The sequence below is a fragment of the Lacerta agilis genome, chromosome 4, assembly GCF_009819535.1.
Source record: "Lacerta agilis isolate rLacAgi1 chromosome 4, rLacAgi1.pri, whole genome shotgun sequence".
Taxonomy (NCBI): Eukaryota; Metazoa; Chordata; class Lepidosauria; order Squamata; family Lacertidae; genus Lacerta; species Lacerta agilis.
The window spans coordinates 24,879,296-24,901,395 of NC_046315.1; the positions used below are offsets into that span (position 1 = coordinate 24,879,296).

A 22,100-nucleotide genomic window follows, 5' to 3' on the forward strand; every position below is an offset into this window, starting at 1 on the left:
AATTTTCAGAAGCAGAGGAAGAGTAGGAGCAAGATCTAGAGAGGATTAGAGTGATTTTTCTGTGCTTTGCATAGCCTTTTGGCCTTCCCCATGTCTAGCAGAAGAATGCTAATATGGAACTATGTGGATTTCATAGAATCATAGAATCATAGAGTTGGAAGAGACCACAAGGGCCATCCAGTCCAACCCCCTGCCAAGCAGGAAACACCATCAAAGCATGCCTGACAGATGGCTGTCAAGCCTCTGCTTAAAGACCTCCAAAGAAGGAGACTCCACCACACTCCTTGGCAGCAAATTCCACTGTCGAACAGCTCTTACTGTCAGGAAGTTCTTCCTAATGTTTAGGTGGAATCTTCTTTCTTGTAGTTTGAATCCATTGCCCCGTGTCCGCTTCTCTGATTTAATTAAGCTTTTCTTCTTGCAGAATTTGGGTTATGTTAGTGCCTTTAAAAAATGCAGACATCAAATAGTGAGATCAGGAAGGGTGAGGCTAGACTGCGAGTTCTGAGTCCCAGTGACATCATAGGATCTAGAGGCCTGTTGATTATTCCTTCATTCAAAACAAGCACAAATCCTAACTTTTCATCTTCTTTTCTAGCAACAGCAGATTTTTTTTTGCAGGGGGAGGGAATCTGACCTTCAACAAAGATAAATGCTTTTTCTTTGTTTAATGTAGATTCCTCAGTGAAGAGGTGACTAATTTTTTTCCTCGTTAGCAATTTCCCCCCTGCATGCTCCCCTCTTACAATCAAGAATGCAGGAAGCAGATTATTTTTCCAAGAAGTGGGTTACTTTGAAATGCTGCTTATTTAAAATAAGCTGTTCCTGCATATGCAGGGGTCAGATATTCCAACCATGTGGACCAGATAGATAGATAGAGTAGATAGATATAGATTAGATATAGCATATCCACTTATTGAATCCAGAAAGCACATTCGATTGGCTCATTTACATGCCCCCATGGCTACAAGCTCAGCCTGTTCTGCCTAGCCCAATATATTCATCACCAGAATGTAGCTGTATGGGTTGAATAGCTTCAGCCAGTCCATACATATACATATACATATACATATACATATGTACACATCAGGGGATGCGGGTGGCGCTGTGGTCTAAACCACTGAGTCTCTTGGGCTTGCCAATCGGAAGGTTGGCAGCTCAAATCCGCATAACGAGGTGAGCTCCCATTGCTCTGTCCCAGCTCCTGCCAACCTAGCAGTTCGAAAGCATGCCAGTGCAACTAGATAAAAGGTACTGCTGCGATGGGAAGGTAAACGGTGTTTCCGTGCGCTCTGGCTTCGTCATGGTGTTCCGTTGCACCAGAAGCAGTTTAGTCATGCTGGTCACATGGCCTGGAAAGCTGTCTGTGGACAAACGCCACTTCCCTCGGCCTGAAAGCGAGGTGGGCGCCACAACCCCATAGTCGCCTTCACTGTCCAGGAGTCCTTTACCTTTAACCTTTTTTACATCTACATGAAACCAACAGAAGCAAGGAACATTATCTCTGCAACGTCCTGTTGGATTAAATGCACTAGCATGTAAATTTCCTGTGGGAACAACATTCTGTTTATATGTATTTCCCATTTCCTGAGGTACTTGCACTATGCTGAACGACACTGTACATACAATAGAGACAACTGTTTTCTTTGATACCTATGGGCATCTTTTGCCTCTCCCTCTCTCCGGTTAGAATGCTCAGCATTCATCCCTCCCTCCCTTCAGATTTAAGCCAACCATTTATAACTATTCTGACCACATTCGTCTTTGAACAGGACCTCCCCAGCAACTCTGCAGCGATTGCAACAAACTGCTCAAATTGCATCATCACCGAATGCCTCTTTCCTGCAGTGCTGGCAAATAGGCTTAAGTGACAGACTGTGTGTGTGTGTGTGTGTGTCGTGCACATGTACCCACACACCTTACATTTTAATGGTATTTCAGTAAGTGACAATATCAGAACTGAACAGCTTGTCAATAGAAAGCATTGCCATGGCAGCATCACCCACACACTTATTCGCCTTCAGTCACTAATGTCAGTCGTTTTATTTTTTTAAAAAGTGGGTGGGTATTGAGCCCAGAGTGGGTACTGACTCTTGTAATATATGTACACCTACTGATGAAAAGGAAATACAACTTATGTCGTTTGCCTAATAGCTAAAATTATTGAACAGGGGGGAGGGAACTCTTCAATAACCAAGTGAGAAATACTGCTTATAATCAAACTTTCATAATTTTCACAATAGCGAAAGCACATTCACCATGCTGTTCTGCAAAGGATCACAATGGTCAGGATCTAACAGCTACATTCACAATACATACATTAGGGTTGATGTGGCTATTGAGCTACCTGTGTTGCTAGACTACAAATCCCATCTTCCCTGACTACTGGTAATACTGGCTGGGGCTGATGGGAGTTGGGAGTCCCATAAGATCTGGCAGGCCAAAAGTATCCCACACCAGATTTGTGGCTTTAATCTGCTGAAGATGCTCAAGATCCTGGCTTCAAAAGGCCCTGCAGAAAGGAGATGATCATATGCAGTATATTCCTTAATTAAAATCACATTTCCAAATCCTATACAAAAAAGAACTGAAGCTTTAAAAATGCTGGACTCAGAAAGGAATTATTATCATCTATTGAAAAAGTGACTCATAACTGCTGCCTCACTCATACATAATTGAATGTGCACTGGTAGCTAATCGTTATAGTAGAAAATTAGGAATGTATATTCACAGAACCAAAGAGTTGGAAGGGACCCTGAGGATCATGTAGTCCAACCCCCTGCAATATGCAGCTGTCCCACACAGGGATTGAGCGTTATCAGCACCACACTCTAACCAACTTAACTATCATCTTTCAGATAGTTACCAATTATTCTGTATGAAGAAAAACCAAGTTTAAGGTTAACAGACTCAGCAGGGAGCTGTGGCCAATACCAGCTCTAAGATACATTCCCAGAGGACACACTTTCTCAAACACCTGTTTGTCGCATTCACGTTTCATGTGTAAAAATGCACCATATAAAGACGCCCTCAGAAAAACAAGTACTGAGAATACCGATTCAGATCTCTGATATTCAGTGACGAGTGAATCATCACTGATGATAGGGAGCTGGGTATGTTTAGCCTGGAGAAGAGAAGGTTAAGGGGTGATATGATAGCCATGTTCAAATATATAAAAGGATGTCATATTGAGGAGGGAGAAAGGTTGTTTTCTGCTGCTCCAGAGAAGCAGACACGGAGCAATATATAGTCACTGATTTATCGGCAAATCCTTTCAAAGACTTCTAGCAGATGTGTTACATATGCTTAGCCCCCATTGACATAATTCAATTCTCTATCCTCTGCTCCAGAATCTATTGAACAGAATGTTGTACTCCGTTCTGCTACTTGCCTCCAATTCTGTAACCAACATTATACTCCCATCAACATGTTTGCAGCACCGGGGGAAAGCGAAATAGCTAAGGCAGAAGAGAAGGTTAAGGGGTGATATGATAGCCATGTTCAAATATATACCGTAAAAGGATGTCATATAGAGGAGGGTGAAGCGGACACGGAGCAATGGATTCAAACTACAAGAAAGAAGATTCCACCTAAACATTAGGAAGAACTTCCTGACAGTAAGAGCTGTTCGACAGTGGAATTTGCTGCCAAGGAGTGTGGTGGAGTCTCCTTCTTTGGAGGTCTTTAAGCGGAGGCTTGACAGCCATCTGTCAGGAATGCTTTGATGGTGTTTCCTGCTTGGCAGGGGGTTGGACTGGATGGCCCTTGTGGTCTCTTCCAACTCTGTTTCTATGATTCTCTGAGTGTCTTCAGGCTACACATTCTAAAACTATAGTGAAATCTGGGGGAACGTTCTGAAGCAGATGGTTTCGGAATTTAATCTGAGGCTCTTAATTTGTACAACTTCTGTGGGTTATAAGGAAAAGCTAAAAGGTGGAGACCCCAAACAAGAGCACAGAGTTAAAACTGGCTGTGTAACTCCCAGGTTACCCTTTTATAGGAAGTGGTCTTTAATCTACACCAGGCATCCCCAAACTTCGGCCCTCCAGATGTTTTGGACTACAATTCCCATCATCCCTGACCACTGGGTCCTGTTAGCTAGGGATCATGGGAGTTGTAGACCAAAACATCTGGAGGGCCGCAGTTTGGGGATGCCTGATCTACACCATCACAAGGAAGTGTAGTTTCAATAAAATCCCTGCCACGTTTGATACATAATTCATATCGTTCTTAGCTAAATAAGCCAAAGATTGTACATCTGAATAAGGCTGTTGTCTTTAATGCATAGGAGGCGGTTTCATTTTCCTTGTGGGATGCAATTTTCTAAAAAAGAAAGAAAGAAAAGGCAGGCACACTCTGTGGGGTTGATTCAGAAGGCTCAGTAAAAGTGGAAAGAATTCTCAGTCAAAATGGAATGTTCAGACCTTCTGGCAACAAAGGTCCCATGCATCCTGCTTTCTAGATATAATGAGTGTATATATTTGTGAGTGTGCAAGAGAGGGACATAAAACACAAGTATCCACAACCTGGCAATTTTCACTTTCCTTCTTAAAACCTTGAAAATGCAAGGTTTCTCTCTGTCTGCCTCCCCCTGCTCTTCTTTAAATACATAAAATTATATTTCTAGAGCATGATCAATGTACATAGAGCATGCCAGTTTCCTAATACCGGTACTTCTTCTGGAAGGAGGAGGGAAGATTTACAGTTTACAGTCTCCCAACCCAGCAGTTTTGTCTCTGTACCCTCCAAGCACTTCAGATTTCCTCCCTGCTAGTTAGGGGCACAGCTTACCTGCAGAGTTCCTCTAGAGTTCCTAGGCCCTCTCTGTGCCACATAACTGTGGCAAAGATTCCTGCCGCCGCCACCAGGTTAAGAGGGAAACTGGGATTCATTATGCTCGCCAGAAGAAAACGGCACACTTGCCATGGAAACTGCAGAACCTCATCACTTAACAGATGGGAAGTTTAATGCAAACTTAGAAAAGGCGACGCAACAAATATTTACTGTGGCAAAACTCCAAAGGTGCAGAGAATGAGGCCTACTTCCCACTGAGGTGTTAAACCTGGTCTGTATCACTTCAGACACGCTGGTGGGGTCCAAACATTTGACCGTTCTTCCAGAATTGTTGGGTGTTTTTTTATGGCTACATAGAAAGGTAGCATGTCCAAAGAAACAGGGGAAAGGAAAAGTATTGCGTAGGTTAGCATTCATTTATGAAGGCTCCCTGCCATCTGAAATGTTACTGCCCAGATGAAGGTTTACTACCTCAGAGAGAACTAAGCCCGAATTTTGAGGTGGGGTGGGGGGGAGAGACATGGCAGCATAAAAGTATCAGGTCATGCTGCAATATCACCATGGAAACCAAGAATGCAAGGCCCACAAGCATCTCTTGCAAGCTGACTTAACCGGCAGGGCTCTACTGGACAATACGATTATAAAGAATGTGCTGCGCTTAATAGACTAGGGGCTTTATTGGAAGAACTTAGGCTGGCTAATAATCATCAGGAAAAGAGGTTAATTCCACAGGGATGTTTTTAAAGGAACTTGCAAGCGCTCTTTAAAAGGTACTGGAATGGACAGGCCACACAACCAATACTACCAAGCCAACAGGAGGGATTTATACTCAGACCAGCAGCACCCCTCTCTTAGCTAATTGTGTTATGTTTCCTAGTAATGAGGAAATGTTCCTAATTTTTGCACAAATGGGCACCCATTGGACTATCATATCCAGCGGACCGCATACCTTATATAGGCAATATTTCAAAAAGAAAACATCCACATTAATCAGCTCAGTGAGGAGAAGGTTCTACAGCCGTGGTGCGGCCACTGAAAAGCCTCTTCCACAGGATCTCACACCGGACATCTTATTCAGGACAGGGACTATAAAGAAAGCCTCACTGACTGGTTGTAATGTAGAGGCAGGTTGATACAAGAAAAGGTGCTCTCTCATTTGGGCCCCCAGGTTCTTCAGGGCTTTAGATGCCAACCTAGAACTGGGCTCAGAAGTCAACAGACAAACGGCTAAGCTGTTTAAGAATTAGTGCCACAGGGTATAATTCCACAGTGATCAACTTAAACCTTTGGAAGGTTCTTTACGTATCGTGTTGTTTTTAGCTAATATTATTGACAATAAATTGACTGACAGGTAAGACAGCTCAAAGTGATCTGTGGGGATGGAGTAGTTTTAGATTTAACCTGCTGACCATATCCACTTCCTTTCCCTGGTTTAAAATCAAGATGGGTGGGGCGGTCACACACAAATCACGCATCGTGTGGAAAAAGTAGAAAAAGAAGGTTTTTCTCTCTGTCTCATGCAATAAAGCTGAATGTCAGAAGATTCAGAACATGAAAAATAGTACTGTAATAGTAATGCATACTGAAACAGTGGTATTTGCTACCACAAGATGTAGTGACAGCACCAACTTATGAAAGTTTTAAGGAGGGGTAGACACATTCATGCAGCACAGGATGAACACCAGATGCTGGGAAAGATGAGAATGCTACTGTGTTCATGTCCTGCATGCAGGCTTCCCATAGATCAGCCACTTAGGATGCTCTATTACAGATGCCTTTGCTCTGGTCCAGGAGGTCTCTTTTTACATTCTTAGGGCTGCAGCCTTAAATTAGTTCTACTAAATGTCCTACTTCCATTTTAACATCTTCAAATTCAAAACAATGAATTCCAAAAAAAATTATTTATTTATTCCATCTTGGAAGATTATAAATTGGCTTGCTCTTGCTATGACTTTAAGTCTTTTAGTCCTATAACCACATGCGTTCACGCCTGCCTGCGTTACAAGTCACTTGTATGAACACATGTCTATACAGTAATCAAAGACGGTTTGTTAAGTCATGCATCACACTGTTTCGCATTTGCTTTGAAACATCGTATTCCTTGGACCTCGTGCATTATCCAAATGAAATTACTTTACCCAGGACACCGTGTTTGTTTGACAGTACTACCTAAGGAACAACCAGTTTTTGTTAAAGCTCCTCCTGCAATGGAGACGATAGCATTGTTTTCATGTGTATCAATAACTTTTGATATCAAACAATAGGAGTAGTACTAAGAACCAGGTGATGACACATGTCAGACTGAAATCTTGTATGAAGTCATACAGACATAGGAGGCTGCCTCCTTATACAGTCAGAGCACTAGCTTAATATTGCCTGCACTAACAGACAGCAGCTCTTCAGGGTTTTCAGATGTCCAGGATTAAGCCTAGGGGATTTTGCATGCAATGCAGATGTTCAGTTACTGAGCTACAACCCTTCCACATATGTAAAAGCTGCACTACTGCTTTAAGTGATGCATTTCTCTCTGAGAAATCTTCCTGTCCATTATTTCCTTTATTATGTTTTTGCCAATGCAGTATAGGAAAACCAGCTTGAGCAAGCTTACTCTCTATTGAAAATCAACCAAGTACTGCTTCAATAGGGCTGCTGGAAGTTGGCAGCAGCAGCAGCTAGCCAAGCATCTGCTCTGAAAGACTTTGAAAGCCACTGGAAGAAATTCGGAGAGCCACAGGCCCTTTGAAACAGTTTAGAGATCTAGAAATGCAACTTTTGTACTGATCCAGGGAGAAAACACTCTTCCTGCCGAGGTGTGGGACATGTGCACCATCTGTAACTCAGAGCTGTGTTTTGCTCAGAGACATAGTATATAGGCAACAACTGCTTGTCTCCCTTTCACTTCCAATGCCTAAAAGTGCCACTCCTTTAACTGCAGAAGATAGTGCTACATGCAGTCACTTTGGCAGTGCCCTCTCCATCTGCTAGCCCTCTCCATCTGCTAGCATTAGAAAGGCTACTGCCCTGTTATCATCTGGAGCAACCGGCAAAATGCTGCAGTGTCACCCTCGCAACTGCAGTATCACTACTGCTCAAAAGGACCAGGCAGTGAGGAGGCTGGGGTAGTACAGCTAAATGGGTGGGGTGTGGCGAGTTCGGAGCTGTGCAAGTGCACCAGTGGAGCCAATCAGGCACCACTATGTCCTGGTAAGCAACAGCGATTATGCTGTCAGGAGGGTAGCAGGCTCCTACCATTCCACCATGACAACCACTCCTGGTTATTCTCAGAACAGAAAACGAGAAATGCCCCTGAAGTCTCAGGAACCCAATGCTAAATACAGAGCAAGACTACAGAAGCTGCAAAAACCCTTCTTTAAACAAAATAATAAAGGTATTTCTGGGCAACTGAGCTGTTAGGTTGCACTGTACTGTTAGCCTGCAGCTGCTCCTACAAATAAAAAATGTGTTTTATCTGGGCTGTAGAATTGTTTTAACAGATTAGCTTTGGAGACAGTATTATCTTATTATTAATCCAATATGCAATTAATATTATGTTGTATTGATTTCATTGGTTGATGCTATTACAAATAATGCAATTAGTACATTTTGCCAAAAAAAAAAAAAGAGTCAGGTTATTGACTGGTGATCTACAGATAATCTCCAACTCCCCAAAGTACAAAGAAAAAGATTGGGAGTGTGGGGTAGGGAGAGGCTGTGAGCAGGGCATTCCCTGCTGATCTCATGGCACAAGGCTAGGCTCAAAATAGGAGTGTGGAGACTGCCGACAATCAGGACATCAAAGCGTGATGTCAGTTGATTGAAAGGTGGGTGGCTCCACCAGGGAGTGGAGAAAAGTACCTGGCCCACCAGCCAGAAAATGTTCTCCACCCCTTCCCTAGATCCATTGTAAAAATTATGTGAGATCTGCCTTTTCCGTATTCTTAAAGCAAGTTTTACAGCACTTACTCAAGGGGCAGGGAGCACGTATTGCTCAAGCAAGGACTTTCACAACTCAGGTATCAAGGACTGAGGATTCTCAAGAATGCTGCTCTTCTCCCAGCAGAAAATGAGAGGATCTTTACCTAAAAGGTCACCAGTTGCAAGTTCAACTGTTTGAGGAAGGAGAAGACTCTGTTTATCTGTACAAATGCAGTGATCCCACCGAACAAACTTTGGCTTGCGGCAAAATGCTTCCCGGTGAAGACAAGTGCCTAGACTGAAGCAAGCTGTTTCAAGTAAGTCACCCCCAGCACAAAGCAAACCAAATCTCTGCATAAAATACAAACTCTTACCTAAGCACCGCAGCGCCGTATGGAACCCTCCTTAAGTCATTCCAAATGTGGCTGTTTTCCTGCAAGAATCCCCCCTCCCCACTAATGAGGTTCCCTGTTTACTAGTTACAGAGAAAACAAGGTTCTACAGAAATATGTATTTGCATCTGTTGACCCCGGTGTGTTTTCTAACACACAAAAGGTCTCCAGTTTGAAACCAGGTATTAACACAGGGCCATGAAGCGAGGCAATATAGTTGGCTCTCGTGGCAGATCTGGACCCAAGGAAGGCGCCACTCAACTTTGCCGCCGCCCCCTCACACGCATGGTAGCAGTGGGGTGCACACAAGGAGAAGGAGAAGGGGGAACGGGAGCGGCAGGAACAGTGTGCAAAATTCATCAGGTGCATTTTGCACCTGACTGTTGGCCACTTGTGACCAAGTGAAAATGCCCGGGCGACAAGATGGTGCCTGACATCTCCCCCATCTGGTGGAGCATGCCTAGGAATCCTTGGATCTTGGCTATTTTCACACACTAATAAGACATCCTTTAGAATGCTATCCATTATATTTTATCTGCACAATCAGAATGAATTTCAGGAACTCAAAAGTTGTACTGTATTAAAAAAAACACGACTCTCAAGCCCTCTGGCTCAAAAACAAGGCATTCAATTCTGGCAACTGTAACCCTGGTTTAAGGAGCCAATTGGCACCTAGCTCATATATCTGAGTTTCTAACACTGCACAAGAGCAGCGGGGCACATCCGTGGTGGAGGAGGCACTGTTAGGCACCAGGCACCAGCAGCGGGGGTTGCCTCAAGCGGCAAAGCATCCTGGGTGGCTCTGCATCAACACGTAGATATTTATAGGGAGGCCCACAGTTCAACTCTAGAGCACATGAGTTGCATGCAGAATGTCCTAGGTTCATCTACATGGGGCTAGGAAAGACACCTGCCTGGAACCCAGCTGCCCATCAGTATAGACTAGCCTGCTGGCTGAGGCTGATGGGAGTTGTAGGGCACCAGTTTGGGGAAGGCTAGTGTAGACAATCCCAGGCTAGCTAGACCCACAATCTGCCTCAGTGTCCATCAGCTTCCTACATCCTTATGCATGCTGGCATAATATTAAGTGGCAGTAAGATGCAGACTCTCTGTTTTAATCCTTTACCTATCACCAAGTTGTCATAAGATTTGTTTCCAACAGCTGAAACGCTTTAATGGGAAGGAAAACAAACCAAAACAAAAGCATGAAAGAAAAGAAAATTAAAGGTTGAATTGGGAACTCACTGTAAAGGCAGGACAGGACCCCGAATTCCAACAGGCTGCACTGACGCAGGAAGAGTTAATGAGACAGGTAAGCCGAGTAGGGAAAGAGTCACTTTCACAGAAGGCTAATCATCTAATTAGGAAGACAGCCAAAACTACATTCTCAGTATACCTGGTCACTGTTAATTCTCAGCAAACAAAGACATGGCTAGATTGAAAGGGTTATTGCATGTCCCAACACTGTACAGGTTGATGTGCATTTCCTGCCAGAATGCCTCATCAAGATTTCCTATTTTATCACATCTTGTTTTAGTTCCCCCACACCTTCTTCCTTGGAGCAGTTTTAGAAGACCCATGCCAACATCGAAGAAGTGAAACACTCCTGAGGCCAGTCGCTCCTCATGCAAACACACAGCTGACAGCATGGTGAACAGCCCCATTTGTGTGTGACCATCGTAATGCATGAATCACCTTACATTCTGAAACGAATACTGGATATTTCAGATACTCCTGTGAGCCCCACAACCTAGTAGCTCATGTGCTATGTTGCTCATCTGAACAGATTATTCTAATGAGTGAGAAAACATTGTATGAAGTGGTTCCTAAGAAAGCATCTGCAGGCAAAATGTCTCAAAAGGCAAGTGGAAACAAAGCTGTTCTCATATAATTACACCATAATTATTTTATAATCATTATAAAAAGAATCATAATTGCAGAAGCAATAAAAAGGAGGGAAGCTTTCATTAATTTGAAGCAGTTCACACACTTAACACTGCTTTTATTTATTATCTCAGCATCAGGTGAGATCATTCCAGGAGTTGCAAAATTTTGGTACCAGCCAATATTGTGGGCATGGTTCAGATTTAACAAACTATGGTTTGTTGTTACATGCCTTGGGCTTGTATGAACCCCCCCCCTCACCATCACACACAGATGAAGAAAGGAGATTTAAGATTTCCGTTCCTGATTAACTAGAAACTGTAATCTGTAATTGTGTCCAACCATTGTGAAGCTTGTCAGGTTCAGACACAATGCTAAATTGCATCTAAACAGAATCAAAAGCTTCTGATCTCTTCCTCGTGACCACACTGGAGGAAGGAGGAAGAACATAAACATAAGGCTCCTTCTCGCAAAACAAGGCTATGGCAACCCAACCAGTTCACTGTGGCCAAAGGAAAAGGAATGTTGACCAGGCCAAGCATATGTGAAACTTTGGATACCTGTTACTAAAACATTCCAAACGCTAGCACTGTTTTGTTATTTGTATCCAGTGACTCTGGCTTTAACAAAGTATGCAAAGTTTAGCAGCAAACCAAGAAGAGGAACAACTTTAAACATTGGTTCAGAGAGCTTTTATTGCAAAGCAGACTCAATGCAAGTTAATGTTGTGACAATAATTAAAAACAAACAAAACAACTAGAACACCTGTAAATGAAAACAAGTCTGTTTTAAAAACTGGACAACTTAAAATATACACAATGATATCAAGATACAAACAGAAAAGGAGCATGTGCTTTTCATAGCGGACACGGTACCGTCATTCCCCAGAATTTTCAGTTTAAAGGAAATTGCAGAATATAACATACCCTTGCTGAAGACCTGAAGAGTCACACTGGGTTTCTGATACGCAATCCTGGCTTAGAAAGGGCAATATTCTGATGACGTGGCTGCTTATATCCTTATGACCCAATGCCCACAAGCCAAGAGTGTCATCCAGCTGCTTAGAAGTAACTGAGGCAAAGTTCTCCTCTGGCTTCCACTTTTTACCAGTGTTGCAGCTCGGGTATCAGATTTAGCAACTGAGGAATTTCATTGTTTCCCGCAAGGGGACAATGACAATAAAGATTTATTCTATTTTAAATCTATTCTATTCTATTCTATCATCTAGGCAGCTTTTGGTCTGGCAGTAGAGTGCTAGGGGTTACTTGTAAGACTTCAGAATTTGAATCCAACCACCTTAAGTAACTTTGCAAAAATGAAAGTTGCAAAAGTATTGGCTTTCAAATGACACCCTATTAGTGCAAACCTGCCAAAGAGTTTAGAAGGGATTTGATGAGGGCTTGCTCCTTTTATGTTGGAGCAACTGTGATTCTTGAAAGTACAGTACCTTCACTCTTAAAAATAGATAATGTGACATATTTCCACTATAGTAACTGGCAACAACAGCTAGCTTAAAAAGCCATCAAACATCCAAGGGTGATTAACAATCCCTTGATACCATCCTAATGTGATTTCCTGCCCCTAACAGCAGCAATTTCCCTTAGAAACTTAAGCAAACAAACTGGACTCGTGCATTCCAAATCACATTCAAAATTTCCACTGCAGTTTAGAGGCAGTAGGCAAGAGAAAGTCATTGAAACCAACTTTATGGCTTTAAATGCTGGGCAAACACAAGCACCCTTGCCTTGCCTTATCTGGGCTTCATTACAACTGCTTGTCTTCTAGTTTTCAGGTTTCTTTAAGCAGCAAGGAATGTAGTACCTAGGAGGAATATTTGATTACACACCCCAAAAAAGGGAAGAACAGATACCTAAAAACAGAGAATTCAGCACAGAGTCTGAGCAGCCAGTTCCTACATATCTTCGTGCCTTGGATTTATTTAGCCCTGCCTCTCTGCTCCGTTGCTATTATTGGCAAGGAAGGCCAAGAAGGTTCTTTACCGTAAATAACTGGCTCACTATTTCTAATGTAATCCGTAGGTGAATTGCATCAGAAGGATATCTCGAGCCAAAGTATGAGGGATGCTAATACTGTAGTCCTGGGGCAGTCCCCTCCATAAACACTTAAGACCAACGACGGGAATGCACTGTAGTAATACAACACACACACACACACACACACACACACACACACACGTGAACAAAAAAAGCGCCATTTAAGGCACGACGCCTTTCATTCCCAACGCCAAATTAGACCAGCCCATCATACGCCTGCGGTGCGCAGTTGGGGAAGGGGAGTTTGCCCACCCGCTGGAAATCGCAATGTGGAAAGGGGATGGTGGAATGGGGGGAGGGGAGGGAGAGAGAGAGAGAGACACGAAAAGGCGATCTGAACACCCCCAGCCCAGCCGCATGATCCCCGATTCGACCTACCTAAGCAGGGCGTCCCTTCCGACTTCCTACTATGCCGCGACTTACACTATAAATATTGCATCATGCACCACGCTGCTCGCAAAATGGATTCCTCGCGTAGCATGTGGCTGAGGTCCGGAGCACATGTTCGCCCAGTGAGAAGGCGGCCGGGCAGGGCGGAAAAGCCAGCCAGCCAGCGCGATCTCGCTCAGAGAAGGAGATAGATGTAGGCGAACCGGACCCGCGTGTTACCGGTGCTCCCCCCCCCCCCCCCGATTCCCCACCTCACGCTCTCCGGGTGAGCCTTCCAACTCTCCCGCTCAATGGGGCATCCTAGCAAGGCGATCTACCCAACTCTGTATGGAGGAGAAAGAAAGGGCAGAGAGGCTGGGGGAGAAACCGCTGCCTGGGGGTCACCCCGGTTACTCACCCCGCCTGTGCCCGGTCAAGTTCCTGGTGAAACGCTGACAGCAGCAGCAGCAGCTGGTGGTGGTGGAAAAGGGACAGAGAAGGAAGCGAAAGGAGCTTGCGGCGGTGGCGGCCAAGGAATGGCGAGTGAGCCCGAGTTGCGCCCTTGCCGGCTGTCGCGATCTCAGGAGCGGGCCGAAAAGGTGCTGCCGGTGGCGGCGGCTGGAACTGGCAGGGCTGGCTGCATAGCAAGGCGGTCTCGTTTCTACGCGTCGAGGGGGCTCCTCCTCCTTCCTTCTCGGTAGTGAATGGAGAAAGCCGCAGGCGACGAGGGCGGGGAATAAGGCACGGAGGGGAGGGACTCCGGAGCGGCTCACAGCCGGCGTCGCCTTCCCCCTTTCTCCACCCCCTCCGGCGGTTTTATTATAGCAAGGGAGGGAGGCACGGAGGACTTCGCCGAGCGGGAAGCGGGTGCGCCGCTGCCGTCTGAAGAGAAGGGCATGGAGGCGGGGGACGACAGGAGCTTCCGCGGGCTGAGGCGGTCAAGCCAGGCAGGCGCAGTAGCCCAGGGCCGCCGCCTCTGCCCGTTCCAGTGTTGGCACGTTTGGAAGGCGCCCGGGGCACCGCTAGGCGCGTCCAATGAGGCTGAGCGCGCGCGCGCCTCTCCCCCTCCACTCTCCACATTCCCGCCCAAAGGGTGTGTTCCGAGGGCAGGGCTGTGAAGCGCGCCAGCTGCGCCTCGGCTTCCTTCCTCTTGGTCACGCTGTACCCTCCACTCCCCCGCCACACGCACGCAGCTTACCTTTCTCCTCCCACGCCCCGGGCTCGGAGGAGGAGGAGGCGGCGGCAAGTTCAAAGCGTCACCGCGTGTGTGTCATTATCTCCCGCGTCACTGGAAAGGCTCTGAGAGATAAGGGGGGGGGGGAGGGAGGGAGGGAGCAGCTGTAGTCGAGAAAGAGCGCGAGAGGGCGGGGGGGGGGAGAGAATGGGACGTCCCTGGGGACGGACCCTGGCCCAAGACGCCCCTGCTTTGCGCTCGTCAAGGCAGGAGAGAGCAATGGGCAATGGCATGCCACCCTAGGCTTGCTTATTTGGGGTGTTCAGCCTGAACGGGTCTGTGTCTTCTAACACTGTTTTTGTTTGCTTTGTGAATAGCCGCTGCTAACAATGTGGTTTTTGGTACTTCGTTTTCTTCTTGCTCGTTTACAATTCTTTGCCCAACCGCAACCACGTAGATATATCAAAACAGACAAACACGTGCACATATATGTAAAAGGTAAAGGGACCCCGGCCCTGACCATTAGGTCCAGTCGTGTCCGACTCTGGGGTTGCGGCGCTCATCTGGTGTTACTGGCCGAGGGAGCCTGCTGGCGTACAGCTTCAGAATAACACTTCATGCATCTGATAAAGCGATCTACAGTCTCATACTCTCCAACATTTCTTTGATGAAAATAGGGACGTCCTAAGGAAAAGTGGGACATTCTGGGATCAAATCAGAAACTGGCAGCTTCTGTAAATCCCTGACTTTCCCTGGAAAAATAGGGACACTTGAAGAGTCTGCAGTCTAAGGACCACTTCTCCCCATATGAGCCAACTGGACCCTTTTCTGCAGTGACGCCTCACTTTTGGGATGCTCTCCTCAAGGAGGCTCACTAGGCATATCTCTAGGCAAAAACCTTCCTCTTCTCCCAGGCCTTTGGCTAATTAAATAACATAAGGCCTTTTAAAGTGTAGAGGAGGAGCATTGTTTATGTTTGTTATTACGGCATATAATTTTGTGTTTTTCTATTGTAAACCACACTGTGATCCTTGGATGGAGTGTGGTATATGTTAGAGATTTCAGAGTTGCCTATGTGCAGAAATTCATCTCTTTATCTTCAAGCAATTAGCAGTTGGCAGAAAGCCCAGATCTGCTCTCTCTCAGACCCTTAGCAACGACTTGTGATTGGTCAATGAGTTCCTAAAGACTGAGCTCTGTGTGAGAGCTCTGTGGTTAGTGTGTGGTGCAGGTGTTGGTGTGGAGAAAGTGGTCAGTAGAGAGAGAGAGAGAGGAAAAGATTTTATGTTTTGTTTCTTTTATTTGTAAAGTCTGTAAATATCTGAAGAAGTGTGCATGCACACGAAAGCTCATACCAAGAACAAACTCAGTTGGTCTCTAAGGTGCTACTGGAAAGAATTTCCTATTTTGTTTCGACTATGGCAGACCAACACGGCTACCCACCTGTAACTGTAAATAGTAACTTATGGATGCTAGTTGCTTCAATAAATACTGTATATAGTTATCCAGTGAGTTGCTGAGTTCCTGCGTTGTGCTGTCCAGTCAATTACACAACAGCCAGAAGCTTCCAGAAAAGTCTGCGTCTAACTCTGTGGTGTCCAGGAATACGTTATACTCCTGACACTAAATCTTAAGAGTATAGACATTTAATAAATTGTTTTTATTATTAGAAATCAAAAATTGACAGATGGAGCCACCTAACAATTCAAATGTAACACTGAGGGTCTAATTAAAATATGTAACTTGTCACTAAAATTGGTCTCCACCAGAATTAACAGTACAATCCATGTCTATTCATAAGTAAGTCCTGTTGAATTCAATAGGGCTTACTCCTGGTTAGGGGGTTGGGACTGCTACCTAAGTCATGAGTCATTGTGGTTTTATGGAATCTCCCTGAAACAGCCTGCAGGAAGAGTCTGTCTTTATTGATCTTACGCAAGCTGCTCTGGGACGCCTTTTATGGAGGATGAAATGCTTTAAATGAATATATTAGAATAGCTATTCTTCAGCTGACCTTCAAGATTACTGTGTGCTGCAAGGGTAATTGCACCCTTTAGCGTAGCTTTCCCCAACCTTGGGTCCTCAAGTGTTATCACAACCCTGGGGAAACCCAGCCAGAAGGGTGGGGTATAAATAATAAATTATTATTATATTATCCCCAGCCATCATGGCCAATTGTTGGTGGTGATGGGACCTGCAGTTCAGAAAAATCTGGGGGGCCCAAGTTGCGTGAGTCTTTTAAAAAGCAGGCATCCGTTTCACAAATTACTTACTTGAAAGTCTTATGAAGTTCAGTAAGCTCTACTTCCAAGTAAGCATGTTTACCATTGTAAACATCATGCAGTACTGTCCAGTCCAGTGCATGTTTCTCAACAGTAAATCCCACCAATTTCAATGGGCTTGGTTTCCATGTGTAAGTCATATATCTTCAATATACCACTTTTTTGCCGTTTTTACAAAATATTGTAAAATAAGTTTCTCCTTTTTTGAGTATTTGTTTTTATAAGGTTGCTACTCATGTAAAACCTGCTTTGTGGCTAAAGTGGGATTAAAAATAAATGGTTCCTGTTGTTGTTCTTTTCAAAAATGTAAACATACAACTACCAATCTATGAAATAGTGGCATGCATTTCCACAAATTGTAATGAAAAAAAACAAGGGACAAACAGCCTGAACTGTACACCACAAATGTCCATCAACCTTATACCACTTTAACTGTCATGGTTTTTTCTCCCGCCAAGAAGAAGAAGAAGAAGAAGAAGAGAATTGCAGTTGGTGAGTTGCAGAAAACTTTCTGTTTGAGATCCTTGGTCCCTTCTCAAAGAACTAGGATTCTCAGGGTTCCCTGAGAAGATGGAATGCCTTAATCAGTTTAAATTTGCACTGTCCATAAGCCCAGGGAGCTTCCATATCTTCCCAGGGTGGCTACACATTGAATTTATAACCACATTTCTCAACATCAACATAAGCCAGGAGTAGGGAAGCTGTGGCCTTCCAGATGTTGTTGGACTACAGCTCCCATTATCTCTGCCCATGGGCCCCACTGGAAGATGGGACTTGGAGTCCAACAGTAACTAGGGGTTGCAAGTTACCTAGAGCAATGCTAACCATGGCTTTCCTGGTGCTGTTGGGATTACAGCTCCCATCATCATCGTCTGCCGTTGGAGATACTGTCGCCGAACCCTGTTAGTGAATAACAAAGCCTGCTTCCATTTCCAGCACTGTAAATATGGACTGCACTTTATACATTTTTGCCTGTGCCCTTAAAAACTCTTATTGTTGTTGTTAATCCAAAAGTTAATATATTCTTAATCGCCTAAGGCAGGCTAAGAGAAAAAAATATAATATGCTTAGATTAATGTAGAACTTTAATTTATTTTGAATACACCACATAGCATACCCTTTTCTTAATCTGCAATCTCATCGGACCAGCTCAGAGACAAAAAAGGGAACAACCTGCTGCAATTTAATTCTTTTACGAGTCATTTCTTTCTCACTTGCCCTTCTTATTTATTATATCACTTTTCCCATAGCCCTTTTTCAGTTACAGTGAGAAGAGATTAAGACATAAGTAACAGAAAGATGTTTCTTCCACTTAGAATGTACTAACTTTTGATTGAAACGCCTATCTGCATTTTAGAAACTCATTACAGTTTTGCTGGAAAATACTAGTGGAGTTATGCATGTTTTTTATCCTTTTAAACACTGTTACAAATGAAAATGACCTTTTGATCCTCTTCCCCAGCCCCCTTTAAAAATAGTGGTTTTGAAAAGCTGCCCAGCTGATCTGCCCACTGTGAAATAGCTAATTCAGATTCAGAAATGCTTGAAGCTCCAGAGCCTCAGGTGTGCACTGATACACAGCTGGGGCTCTTCTATACCGTATTCGACCGTTAAACTCAAAGGAGAGTTTCAGGTGTGCATCAGAAACTTTATCTGAATGCAAACTGTTGGATCACAGCACCCTGGCTATCAGACTTCTTACATTTAATTGCATGTGGTTTCCACCTGGTTTCAGGATTACAGTTAATTTTTCTTTTATCCTGAAACATTAGGAAGGCCTTGCTGTTTGCTGATAGAGCGCCGTTTAGAGAAAGTCGTGTTTTCCATGGATGGCCTTGAACTATTATCGTTACATGTTGCGGAGACTGCTGAAGTTAAACCAATTCTCTCCATAATTATCAAGCTAATAATAAAAGCATGCCTGATTCTGCAAGGTTTGGAATGATTGACTTTTGTCAGTTTCTGAGGGATTACATTATACAACTTCAAATGAATCATGTATACATCAAATGTATATGTGGAAAGGGTGGGGGGGGGAGTGGAGTTGCGCCCACGCTCCCACATCAAAAAGCCTTCCTTCTCCACAGAAATAGAACTATCATTACAGTCATTATCTTTTAGAAGTAAAGCATTACAGAAAGGTAGGAGATGGAAAGCTGTCAGCTCTCAGTTTAATAGCTTGCTTTTCCCCCCCCCCCCTCAAGTAAAGTGGAACTTGCACAACACACTCCTTTGCACGTGCCCAACAAACATATTCAACACACATTTAAAGCACATCACTTCCTCCAAATGAACCCAGGGAACTGTAGTTTGTCAAAGGTGCCGATAATTGTAGCTCTGGGGGCGGAAAGAAGCCTTCCTAATAAGGCTTGCCACAGTACCCCGACGTCAGAGAGTAAAAATGGATTTGGAATTGTTAAGAAATACTTAGGTTTTTGATGATATAGGACTGGTTTAAGATTTTATAAGGTATGAATTACAAGCAATAAGAGCAGCAGTTTTATGGAACTAAGAAAAGAAAAGATCATAAGAAATTAAGATTTGTAATATGAGGTGGTATTTTTATTGTGATTTAGAATTTAAATGAGATATGAGGTTAAGATAAAGAATAATAATGATGGTGAATGTATTGTTAGAATAACTAGAAAAGTTACTAAAGTAAATTAGAACTGAACGTAGGAGAGAGAACGGGGGATGTCCCCCAAACAAGTTTGGAACAAGATTATAATCAATGGTTGGTGTGTTCCGGATTGTAAGGTTTGTATTTGTTTTTCTTTTTCTTTTATTGATGTTGTTGGTGTATTTGTTTTTTCTTTTTGAATGATTGTTATTATATGTTGTTTTTAGTTGTATTTGTTCTGTTTAATGCGGAAAACCAATAAATTTTTCTGTAAAAAAGAAAGAAAGAAAGAAACTATAGTTCCCAGGATTCTTTAGAGGAGGCCGTGTGCTTTAAATGTATGGTGTGGGTCTGCCCCCCCCCCCCCCGTTTTTGTTGTCTTCATTATCGCTTTTTAACATCTCTCTTAGCTGTTTCTGTGTAACACCCCTACCTTCACCCAAATGCTCTCACTTCTAGATCCTCCATAGCAAATAGAAGCCAATCCGGTATTTATCGAGCTCTCTTTAACTTCGCTTCTGTAAGAGAGAGCCTCCTCGTCGCATGCGGGGCCCGTTTCTAACCTGATTCAGCTGCCCCACAAGTATGCAATGTACAATCTAACATTTTATGTTCCCCCTTCTCCACTGTACACTTGTGTGCGTCAGTAGTGACCTTGACCCTGTCTTGCTACAAGTCTGAGTGTGTGGCCAGCCCGGCCACTGTGCGGAATGTTTGGCACAATCAACCAATTGGAAAGTGCTCTAAGAACAAAATACTGAAGAGAGTGGAAGGGGGGAAGTTAGTATGTCCATTGTTGGCTTGGAAAAACATCAAGGTCAGCATTGGCACCTGGCAAGGTCCACTGCTGATGTCAGCCTTGGGGCCTCCCTTCAAAGGGTGGGGGTGGGGGGAGAGAAAACAGTCTGCCCTGGCATTCTGAACAGCTCCAAGAGCTTCCTCTTGCCTCACTTTTATGGTGCCTTCTTGACCTAACATTGTTTTGGAGCATCAAAAGGGTGTCTAAAGAGTTTCTCAAGCACTATCACTGCAGCAAGATGAGCCCTCCATGGCTCACTGACGGCAAGGAAGAACGGATGGATGATCAACCCGATTCCTTCCCATACTGGTTTCATGTGTTGACAAAATCAGCTCCATGTCGTTCTGTTGGTGGGTGGATAGATTTGTCTATTTAACTGGGGAAATGCTAATAATCATTTTTTAAAAGCCAACCAGATTTTGCAAATAATAAATAAACAAATTGTTTTTAAATGCCCCCAGGAAGTGACGCAACATAGAATCATAGAATCTTAAGAGTTGGAAGGGACCCAAGGGTCATGTAGCCCAACCCCTTGCAATGCAGGAATCTCAGCTAAAGCATCCATGGCAGGGTGGCCATCCAACCTCTGCTTAAAACCCTCCAAGGAAGAAGAGTCCACCACCTCTCGTGGGAGTCTGTTCCTCTGCCGAACACCTCTTACTGTCAGAAAGTTTTTTCCAAATGCTGAGTCAGAATCTCCTTTCTTGTAACTTGAAGTATTTGGTTTGAGTCCTACCCTCCAGAGCAGGAGAAAACAAATCATGCTCCCTCTTCCATGTGTCAGCCCTTAAGATATTTGAAGGTGGCTATCACATCTCCTCTCAGTCTCCTCTTTTCCAGGCTAAACATACCCAGCTCCTTCAAGTGCTCCTCATAAGGCTTAGTTATGCCTCGGCCCAATATACCTGAAGGAGCGTCTCCACCCCCATCGTTCAGCCCGGACACTGAGGCCCAGCGCCGAGGGCCTTATGGTGCTTCCCTCACTGTGAGAAGCGACGTTACAGGGAACCAGGCAGAGGGCCTTCTCGGTAGTGGTGCCCACCCTGTGGAACACCCTCCCATCAGATGTCAAGGAAATAAACAGCTATCTGACTTTCAGAAGACATCTCAAGGCAGCCCTGTTTAGGGAAGCTTTTAATGACTGATGTTTTGATGTATTTTTTGTATTTTGTTGGAAGCTGCCCCGAGTGGCTGGGGAAACCCAGCCAGATGGGCGGGGTAAAATATTTATTTATTTATTTAAGTTTTCAGACCCTTGATTATCTTAGTTGCCCTCCTCTGCACATGTTCCAGCTTGTCAACATCCTTCTTAAATTGTGGTGCCCAGAATTGGGCACAGTATTCCAGGTGTGGTCTGACTAAGGCAGAATAGTAAAGGTAAAGGGACCCCTGACCATTAGGTCCAGTCGTGTCTGACTCTGGGGTTGTGCCGCTCATCTCGCCTTACTTGCCGAGGGAGCCGGCGTACAGCTTCCGGGTCATGTGGCCAGCATTACTAAGCCGCTTCTGGTGAACCAGGGCAGCGCACGGAAACGCCGTTCGCCTTCCCACCGGAGCGATACCTATTTATCTACTTGCACTTTGACATCCTGGAGAGTGAAGTCAAATGGGCCTTAGAAACCCTTGCTAACAACAAGGCCAGTGGAAGTGATGATATTCCAGCTGAACTATTTAAAATTTTAAAAGATGATGCTGTTAAGGTGCTACACTCAATATGCCAGCAAGTTTGGAAAACTCAGCAGTGGCCAGAGGATTGGAGAAGATCAGTCTACATCCCAATCCCAAAGAAGGGCAGTGCCAAAGAATGCTCCAACTAC

General features: G+C 44.3%; 1 protein-coding gene across 1 annotated transcript in view; it reads right to left on the reverse strand.

The window, feature by feature from the left end:
* SLC7A1 (solute carrier family 7 member 1) overlaps positions 1–13,886 on the reverse strand; it is a 35,352-nt gene extending 21,466 nt beyond the window's left edge. Inside the window, exon 1 of the mRNA XM_033146430.1 lies at positions 13,827–13,886. The gene's annotated coding sequence lies outside the window, so the exon portion shown is untranslated. The remainder of the gene's footprint in view (positions 1–13,826) is intronic.
* Positions 13,887–22,100: the final 8,214 nt, after the last annotated feature.